This window comes from Nomia melanderi, chromosome 12, assembly GCF_051020985.1.
Source record: "Nomia melanderi isolate GNS246 chromosome 12, iyNomMela1, whole genome shotgun sequence".
Lineage (NCBI taxonomy): Eukaryota > Metazoa > Arthropoda > Insecta > Hymenoptera > Halictidae > Nomia > Nomia melanderi.
The window spans coordinates 2,999,954-3,010,645 of record NC_135010.1 but is presented as its reverse complement, the minus strand read 5'-3'; positions in this window follow the sequence as shown (position 1 = coordinate 3,010,645).

Below are 10,692 nucleotides of genomic sequence, written 5' to 3'. Positions count from 1 at the left end.
TAATAATACATTTAAGTAACACTTGAGAACCCCAGGACATGAAGAATATGGATGCAACGCAATAGCAGAATCGTTTACAAAATTACAATAGCAAAATACAAGTTATTAAATGTTGGGTTTTTAATAAATAATAATATTTTGATTAAATACACGAAACGCAAACAAAACAAACTGCAAGACACCGCAAACGTGTAAAATATGAATATATCACAATAACAAAATCGTTACCTAAACAATAAACAAAATACAATATGGCGATATGAAACAATCGAGGACATGTTTAAAATATTCTCAGTTTTTAGAAAGTAAAAGTATTTAAGAGTCGGGAAGAGTGATAAAGTGAATGTGTGAAAGATATTTTAAACGTACTCTATTGAGCCGAAACTGACATTTACCATTTGAAGGCCCCTAGTCGATTTTCCGTTCTATCGGGTGTAGTCGGTGGTCAAGCAAATCCGTGGCGCAGCCCGGTCAGCCCGGTTGAGCGAACGGCGCGAGAGAATGAGCTTTCCAAGAGTTTTACAGATTTTTTGGTGAGCGGTGCGAGCCAAGTAATCGACTACTACACAGCATGGCCAGCTAGATTTCGACGGGGATACGATGATGTTACCGCAGTTCGGTAGGGGAGCGTTGAACACTGACGTGTATCGGGCTCAATCGATATTTGTCGAGACATAACTCGATAGAATATCGAATGAACACGTCAAGCCCTACAGAACTGCGCCGAGTCTCCCCTTAGTAATGAGTCAACCTCACAGAATTGTCCCGCGAGCTATGACCATTTATCGTTCAGACATTTTTTGATTTGAAAAAAGAACTACGGAAGAAACTCGACTGTGAATTTTTATTATTTATAAGACTACAGGCATTTTAAAATATAGAGTAGTGAAAATAAGTTTTAATTAAAAAATAAGGTTTAATTTAAAAACAAATTTAAATAAGGTATAAAGAAACGCTTGCTTTTATTTTAAGAGATAGCGGAATCTTTAAATTATTTTTCAAAATTTAAATACTTATGAAAATAAGAACTAAGAACTATTGAATAAACTATTTAATAAACGTCGGTGAACCTAGTACTAATAAAACGTTTTTTCGCAACGAAGCGATTGTTCAAAATTCCAGCCGTATAAGCTCGAAAGTTTAGGCTAGCGAATCCATTGGAATTACGGCGCGCAAAATCGTAGAACGCGCACAGCGAAGTCAAACGAATATGTATAAAGCAGTGAGCGGGGATGTAGCTAAATCCATTAAATATTTGAACGAGCGAAAGAAGCGAAGGAAGACAGATCTCCGGAGGAAGTTTCCCCTTGGCTCTTAGGCGCCATACACTATCCGGCACTCTGTATTAATATTTGCGTTTACATTTCTTCATCGCCGTACCTCTTATTTCAGCTTGATATCATTGCAGCTTTTAGGACAGTGACTTGAGTTATCGCCCTCTACTGGTCCGTTCATTTCAATGTATTATGACAGCAAATATTATCCGCTTGGTATACCGTGTTCATCGTCCTATCTAAATTACGGGGTGAACAATATTCGAATTAGATTTCTATATTAAGTATATTTTCAATATGTAGGAACAATAAAATCATTACAAACTCATGTGTGTCTTTATAACAATAACAGAAAAAATATTCAACATTTTATAACAATAACAATGGTGAATATCTTTTGTTGATGAAATCTTTGTTATTATACATATTGATATACGATTCTTTTAAAAAATAAGTTCATTATTACGTAAATGATTTAATTATCAAGCATATATGAATTTGATCTTTTTAAAGTAGAGACTTCTGTTATCGTTTAAAGTTGTTTTATGAAACGTTGGTTATTAAGATTGTTTGTTTGTCTTAGTATTCTAATTGAGTCAATTTCTAAGATTTGATGATGTGAAAACTATAATTTGATCTAATGTGTATAATACTAAGCAATTTGTGTCTTATGTGAATTAACTGATGTCCTTATTGAAGCAGGATAGTATTAGATATTCAATTAAAGACGACCTGTTGAGAGTGCATCTAATTAAAGTGTGTCCATATTAATCATATTAATTAAATTTTTTAATGCGTCGTGAAAGCAGAAGCCTATATATAATAATATATAAACTGCTTTTAAGGTTGTTGTTTAAAAGTGATAACATTTTGGTAAATACATATCTAGTGTTTCAGAGTTTAAAGGTAACGCTTTTGTACAAGGTGAATTTTGTTTTCTGCCATTCATTTATAAGATACAAGAATAAATTGTAAATTAAGTTCTAATGAGTTTTAAACTATTTTATACATTGTTTCATTACTGAGAAATGTAAAATAGAGATGAAAAATACAATACTTTTTCTATAAGCATTTTTTTTTGCTCTGTTATAATTACTATTTTAAACAAGTCCTCAAATCGTTTGGTTTATGTAATTTTTGCAATCTTATTATGTTGCATACTGGGTTGTCAGTGCTTGTCTGAACAAACTAAAATTGCGATAAAATTGCATTATATTACATGAATATGTTAATGTTACTCCTCTGGGAAATTAATGATCAATTTACGATAGTACATCACAAAGCGACCGAATGTCAAATAGATTTTCGAAATGCCATGCGAGGTCTCTTGACATGCATTACATTTTGAAACTTGTCACGAAATATTTGATAATGAAATATTCGTCAACAATATCATACATGTATAATGGCCAGAGTACAGATATCTATGCAAATTTACAAGTAAATGAACAAAATTTAAGTACAAACTAAATTTTTCAATTATAAATTTGATAAAAGGACATTAGGTTTAATTAGAAATATTCTCGTAATTAATAAGTAATATTTCCATTTCTCCTGTTAAATTCAGCAATGATGTTTAAACTTAGGGATTTTTACTACATGTATTTGTTTTCTAATTGCTATTCATTGAACATTTGCAGTCTGGTATTGCAGTTCTTCCTGAGTCAATCTATTAAAGTAGTGTATATATTCTTTCAGTATATAGATAATAAAGTACTATTTCTGATGAAATAAATATTTTATCAAAATTGGGAATATATTTTTACAGATTTATATATTAACCTTTGGAGTGCCACAGTGCTTTCGAAATTCACCATAATGTACAAAATAAACATTAGAAGCTCCCAATTTCCAAACGAAGCGAATTCAACTGTAATTACAAGTATCCATTAATCGTTTGATGTCCATGGAGCGAAATTAATTATCCTCTAAACAGAGACGACAAGAATAAGCAACAGAATAAATAATTTCAACACATGAGGAACAGAGCGTCAGTAGTTGTTACACAAATATTTACTCGAAACGTGTTAGACATAATATTTACTGTGCCGCTTACCTGTTCTCTGAGGAAGCAGATAAACGGATGAAATATTAGCGCCGAGTGCAATTAATTAATCGTCAGAACGGACCGATCAAAATGCATGGAGGTGTAAATTTTTAATGTTGGGCGGTGAAATGAGAGCCTTGCGTTGGGAAATCCCCGGGGGTCGAGGACGGGGTGGGGGCACGGTTGTCTCACGACTCTGCGGGGACCGGTAACGATTCGACACTTCGTTAATGAAAAGCCCGAATACAATTAGCGGTGAATTTATTTAATTAACGATCACGGGACATCAGGTGAAACTGGCGCGGCGGACAGGACGAATGAACAAATATCTTTATCGAAGAAGCAGCCGGCGAGAGACTAACGAGGTCCTCGAGACGACTCCCTCCAATCAGCCAGATCATTAACTCTGATAATTAATAATGATCGGAAATCGATCGTAGTAACTCGACGTCCATTGTTTCGACGCCATCGTGGACAATCGTAGTTTTGATGTTTCGTCGTGCACGAGAAGTAATGTTTTTTAGATCGTTTAACCGGTTAAGTGTGGAATTTAGTTTGAAAAATCTCTTATTGTACGTGTAATAAAGTCAAATAATGAAGTACAGTCTCGTTAAATGCAGGCCAAATGCACTTATAATATATTCCAACGGAAAACGAAAGCGAAACGAGGAAGAATTCATTTAGAGTTTTAAGATGACGTATATACTTGTCAAACGCAGTTAATAGGTTAGTTAACAATTGAGTGAATGAAAATTGATTCTTGAGAAAATATCTATATGAATATATAGGTTTTGAAATGTTTTCTGTGAAAACTGGATTGAGTAATTTTTGAGAATGGAAATTGGCAAGTTCAAGGAAAATAATTGTATGTTAGTTAGAAAGTGTAAATCGTATTCATAATTTTGAATTTTTTTTTATTGAAACTATGAATTTATAATCAGTAGTAAAAATGTCTTGAGACTTTAGTGTTTATATTAATTATTTACTTAACACTTCATAGTGGTTTACTGTTAAAATTTTAATAATACAATAAAATCTAAATACGATTCTATTTGAAATCATTCATTTTAATAACAAATTGAATTATATTTCTATGATATTTATATCTGTATTTATATTTACGTTTTATGTTTATATTTTTAATAAATTCCAAAATCACACTCTATTCTGAGCACAGATTATACGTAATTTAAATTTTATGTGAATTTAATTAAAATTGTACAAAACAGATTTAATTATAATCCTACGTTTCTTATTAACTAACTGTGATTCATTGATGTGATCTATGTTTTCGTTTTCCAATTATCTTCTGCATAGCAGTAAACTGCATGAAGTCCATGTGAATGGGAACTGAGAAAAGCTATTCAATCCGAGGAAAAAAGCAGATTGACCATTAATTAGTTACTGATCGATTTCGATCAACTTGGGTGTGTTCCACGAGATTTCATGAAGTTAATTAATTCCACCCGTATAATTAAAATTCCGCTTCGCAGCACATATTGCGGTTTCATGCAGATAAATAAGAAGATTCTCAATTCCAAAGGGAATTTAACACTCTCATTTGCATGAGCGAAGAAAAGTTTCATATATTCAAAGATTAATTTTTAAAACTTCCAAAACAATTTAATAAATCACAATTAAATAATAGATAATTATTCATTAATTTAATGAGATATATTAAATAATAAATAATGATAATATACTCGTGGTACTATAAATGTATTATTGAATATATTGTATCACAAAGCTAATGAAATATGATTTTAAGAAATTATAAAAATACGAAGTTATTGTTGGGTTTATTAAATAATGACACTTCTTTATTTATTAAACAGAATACAAATCTTACTACAACAGGACTATTAACACGAAGGACAAAACAAAAAAACCACTAATAACAAAATCGTTACCCAGAACAACAAAACATACGTCGATATGTATGTATATATTATATATATGTGCTATACTTTTCTAACAGTTATTCTTTTTGTTCATCGCTTCGTTTTACTTCGTACAATACAATACTTTATTTGAAAATACATAAATACTTACTATTCGTGAGAAAACGTTTACCATAAGATATTATTGTTTGAACGGTAATTCACTTACTTAATGAAAATTCCTATTTATTTATTCAATATTCGAACTTATTAAAATTCTACTTATGTTTCTTTTGCCTTACGAATAATTTATTGTGTGTATAATGACAATAAAAATTAAGTCATCAGAAGATTTTATTTCTGAAACATTTAGTTGTAAAATTTTATTAAAAACTTTAACACAAAACATTCTTAAAACAAGTTTAAAGTGATCGTTAGAAATCTCCAATAGGTACTCACCTACAATAAATGGTTACTTTATTTTTATTCGTTCTCTCTCATTTAATAATACGAATACTCAGATACAGACTCATTGTGTTTCTCAATTGACAGGATATAAAAGTTAGAATTGTTCCTGACACGAGTAACACGTTCAGAGAAGTGACCTTCCAATTGACTTTATGTCTGCTGTGATATTATTCTGCATACAGGATGATTCACAATAAATGGAGCATCAACGATGGATGACAGGTAGAAACACAATAAAAAACTTGATACAAATATAATATATCATATCATATATATCATAATTTGAGTCTCTTTCGACGCTATCGCTATTTCTGTATTCCCAAACCGTGCAAATATTGTAGATTTATAGGAATACATTAAAATAGTCAGTTTGGGTACAAACGTGAGTCTGGTGACGTTTTTCATAGTTCTCTATACATATTTGCAAACTGTTGAGAAAACTTTGTTAGTTATAATTCGAACCCAAAGTGGAATATGATACACGTTTATGAGGCCATTTTTTACTGTTTCTCTTTTTTTCCTAGGGTAAGATCCTACATTTTTTATAGAAAACCAACAGCCGGTATTGAAACAATATATTGACAAAATTAGATTGAAGCAGAAATTATTGAAATTTATTTGGAACAAACATTCAATATTTATTAATTATTTATTATTTTAGGAGACTGAAAGGAACATCAATCAGAAAACAAATATGTCAAATGTACTGCAGAAGATTTCGGACATTTCTTAAGAATTAATGAATAATTAATTATTCATTCGTCTAGTTTAGAAAAATCAGGACTATTTAGTGCACGGCAAAACAAATGTTACGAAGAGAATATATTTGACTACTGTGGTTCTTTAACACTTTTTAAAAAGTTTTTAGGCTATAAAATTATCCGAAGCTTCTATGTAGCCATTAGGATTTCTAACTTAAAACATTTCCATTATCTAATGAAAATGTAAACAGTAAAAATAGCTGAATATACCAGTATAATTATTATTTTAACTCTAAATGTTATTTCAAAACTGTTCCACTTCTATCTTTTTAATTTTCATACAAATGTTATTTAAATTTATTTTTACGTGAAACAACTCAATCGAACACATCATCATATCGTGCATGAAATACCAAAAGGAAAGAAAAAACTGTCAAATAAATGCACACCCTACAGAAATAACCTGAGCAGTTCACTCATATTCTATTGTTTCAAAATTTCTAAGTGAAATAAAAGTACTACACTTAATTTAATCAGCCATCCACAACTAAGGAATACACAATATAATCATACACATAGATAATCCATCTGCATGATTTAAAGTAGTTTCCAATTATCCAACTGAGTTGCGCAATTTAAAATATACAAAAAGCATTGTAATTAACAATATTCTGAATTAAATGAATGACTTTTTAATAAGATGAGTGCAATGGAATTTGATTATCTTTTATTTCTATTAAGATTAAATCAGACATTAGAGAAAAGGTTGTACGAAAATTGTTATAGACAAACAAGTATATTTGTTCACAAATGTATACAGTGTTGCAGAATAAATTTTACTTTGCACGTTCGATGGGATGAACCGAAAAGGGTGGATGGGGAGGATAGCGAAGAGGATACTGAGGTACGTTTTGCCGGATTTGACGGAATTAATTAACCTCGTGGTATAATTAAAGTCCCGTTCCGTCGACAGAGAACGCTACCACTCTATATAAGTTAAACCGACAAAGATCAAACCGTGAATCCTAGTTGCAAACTGTGTATGGTGTTCGCGCAGTCGTGCCGGGAAAGAGCGAGGCAACGCATGAACGAAAGGAGACGAGAAAAGGGAGACAATGGCGAAAGGGGATGGACGGGACAGAGACTTTAATGGCTAGAGTGAGAAAGAACTTTAATTAAATTCTACCATTTTCGAACTGCTGAACCCTTTCTGTCCAATTGTCAATCGAGAATCGAAGATCTAATGTTTCTAGGAATTACTCAGAAATATTGTATTGGGAATGGTTGGCATTTTGAATGGAATGGGTTTAGTTTTCACGAAACTATTTTATAAAATTAATAGTAATGATTTTATTTCAATATTTCACGTACTGATACATTGCACTACTTATATTCTACATAAGACTTGTTAACGTATAATATGAAATGAATCAAGTTTATTGGTTTATAGTGTACAACTTGGACTAATCCTCAGTAAAATAAAAACTAAAAGAACTTCTAAAAAATCTCAGTATAATAATATTTTCTATGAAGTAAATAAAGTATTAATTTATAAATTATTTCTCAAATTTCGGTTTCTAATCATCGAAGCATACTTAATTATTTCTGCATTAACGTTTGGAAGTCGATGATATACTATTTGTTTCTATATATACTAGAGCTATGGTATAAGAAACGCAATATCTAAACGAGGTAACGATGATTTGAATTGCATTTGCTTGTTTACATCTTAAGATTGCAAATATGAATTATATCCTCCCTCCTTGAAGAAATATAAGTCTAGAATTTTATTCTTAGATCGAAGAGAAATTCAACAATGCGTAAAGAAAAATGCGAAGTATAAATGGCGTGTAAGAACATACGTAAAATTTATAAGCTTATTCCCTGCACATCTTTATTTCTATCGCCCGAATAGTAATACTATCTCGCATCTACGTGTATCTTCGGGTTCTAACAGAGTATCGCTCTGCTTGGTGCTTCTGTTAGAATGATAGGGCATTGTGGTGTCAGGGGAGTTTACTGTCATAGGAAATTTGTGGCCCCGCGAGCGAACAGTGGATATCTCTGTTCTAAACCACGTGAACGTTTCAGTACTGGAAATAACTTTGAACTTCGGAACAAGTAATTTAGATCCAATATTAGGGAGGGTTGATATTAATAATATTCGTCAGTATATTACATTAACTAAACGATACAAAGTAATGAGAAATATATGTACGTTATGGAACAAAATTATTTGAATGACTAAATTTTTGAAAGCTCCAGTAAAATAGAGCATAGAAAAGTAATATGTATGAAGCTCTAGAAAGTTGTATACATGATAAGGATATAAATATTTATTTTTGAAACACTTTTGTTATTTATTGCTTAGATACTCATGTTAAGTAGGGCATTTAAGAAGTAATAAATAAATTACTGTTGTGCATATGTATAGCACTAATATGAAATTTAAATTCAGTAATATATTGTTAACGTTTATGAAATAGCAAGAAATAATTGTTAATTTTTTCTGCAATAGACCACTGCGTACTTTATACATTAAGTTATAGAAGTTCATTACGTACTAACGTCCAAAAGCGACGGAGACATTTATAATTTCGTGCAAAATGTTGATGTGTGTACTAATAAAAAGTAAATAATTTTATAAATTATGCGAGTGAATCAATTTTTCAACTTCAATTTATTCACTCTTATGAAGATAGTAATACTGATCTATAGTTTCACCAAGAACAGTTAAAATTGAGCTCATTTTAATGAACAAACATTATCAAAGAGTGTGAAAAACATTCTTACGAATTCAAAATATTAAAACTTTTCTCAACGAAATGAAATTTAATTTGCATTAAAAAGTTTACTCTCAGTTTTCTCGAAGTAACGAGAAGACTATAATTGGGCAGCTTTCCATTGCAGTGCAAATTATTTTCCATTTTCATATAGCTGGAAATTATGTATCGTTTTGAAGGATAAGCTGTTAAAGCGTAGTTTAACTTCCGGGGCGCATAATTTAAACTCCATTCTAACTGACAGAGTACGTTGTACTATTTACACGTGAACAACATGCTTACATACACTTCCGCATATGCGCATTAAAGCAGCAATAATATTGTTTGAAAAATAAACATGCGGTAACAACACCGCAGCGTATTTATTTGTGAATTCTAGTTCGTAAAACTTTATATGAGATTTTATATTTACTTCAATGCATGAAGTGCAATAAAGAAAAAAATATTCTGCCCTTCCAAGGTAAGTCTTTGCGATTTATTTCGTAGCAAACACATGTATTTAGACAATTTCATTTTACCATAATTTTGTGCACGCAAGTAATTATAAAGGCAATCAAAATATTTCAGCTTATATTAAATTTACCTATGAAAATATGGAAATTATTTTTTTTTGAGTTACGGTAGATTAATAAATTAAATTGAAAAGTTAATTGTGGAACACTCAGAATTCATGCGAACGAGGTTTATCATTTTCATTCAAGGGATGAACTTCTACCGTAAATGAAATAAACCGTTTACTGTGAAACTGGTGCATTTTTGGAAAGTTTGGGGAATAAACAATTTATATATAATATAGTGTGAACTTTTTATTCAATATGTAATTTGACAATAACATTGCGTAATCATTTAATGTGAAAATCTTGTAAATCAATTTATTTACCTAAGAAAATATATTAATATACTTCATTTTCATAAAAATAGTTTATATAATTTATTTGTTTATATTTTAATTCATACAAAACATAAATAAATTCAATAGGTTGTATTACTATTTTTCAGTTGACTAAATTGTAATTTTTTAAATATTTCAACACAAGGAAAAATAGCTTGCACCACTTTCATAATAAATGATTCATACTACCGCTAGGTGGCTACGTTTAAGTTCGCATTCATTACCGCGTCGTTTGAAGAGTGCGTTCAAGTTTTAAGTGATTGTGATCATTTGAATTTTGTGAGCATAATATATTTATAATTGAGGAGTAATTAATTGATTATTAGTATGTGTGTATATACGCATCATCGTGACCAGTTTACCAACAAGTAGGTAATGAAAAAAATGTTGAAACTGCCGTAAAAAGGTTATGATGATTACGATGAAGAAGTAAGTTATTCCTTTTAAGGTTATTTCAAATAACCTTAACATGATTAGATGATACTTAAATCAGGCGCACATTTTTTTTAAATCGAAATTCATTATCAGTTTTTTCATTATACAAAGTATTTATAAATACTATACTATACAATGACTATATTGAAAAATAAAGTAATAACTAACTGTAAGTATACGTTGGTAATAAGCTATCTATCTTTTTATTTATT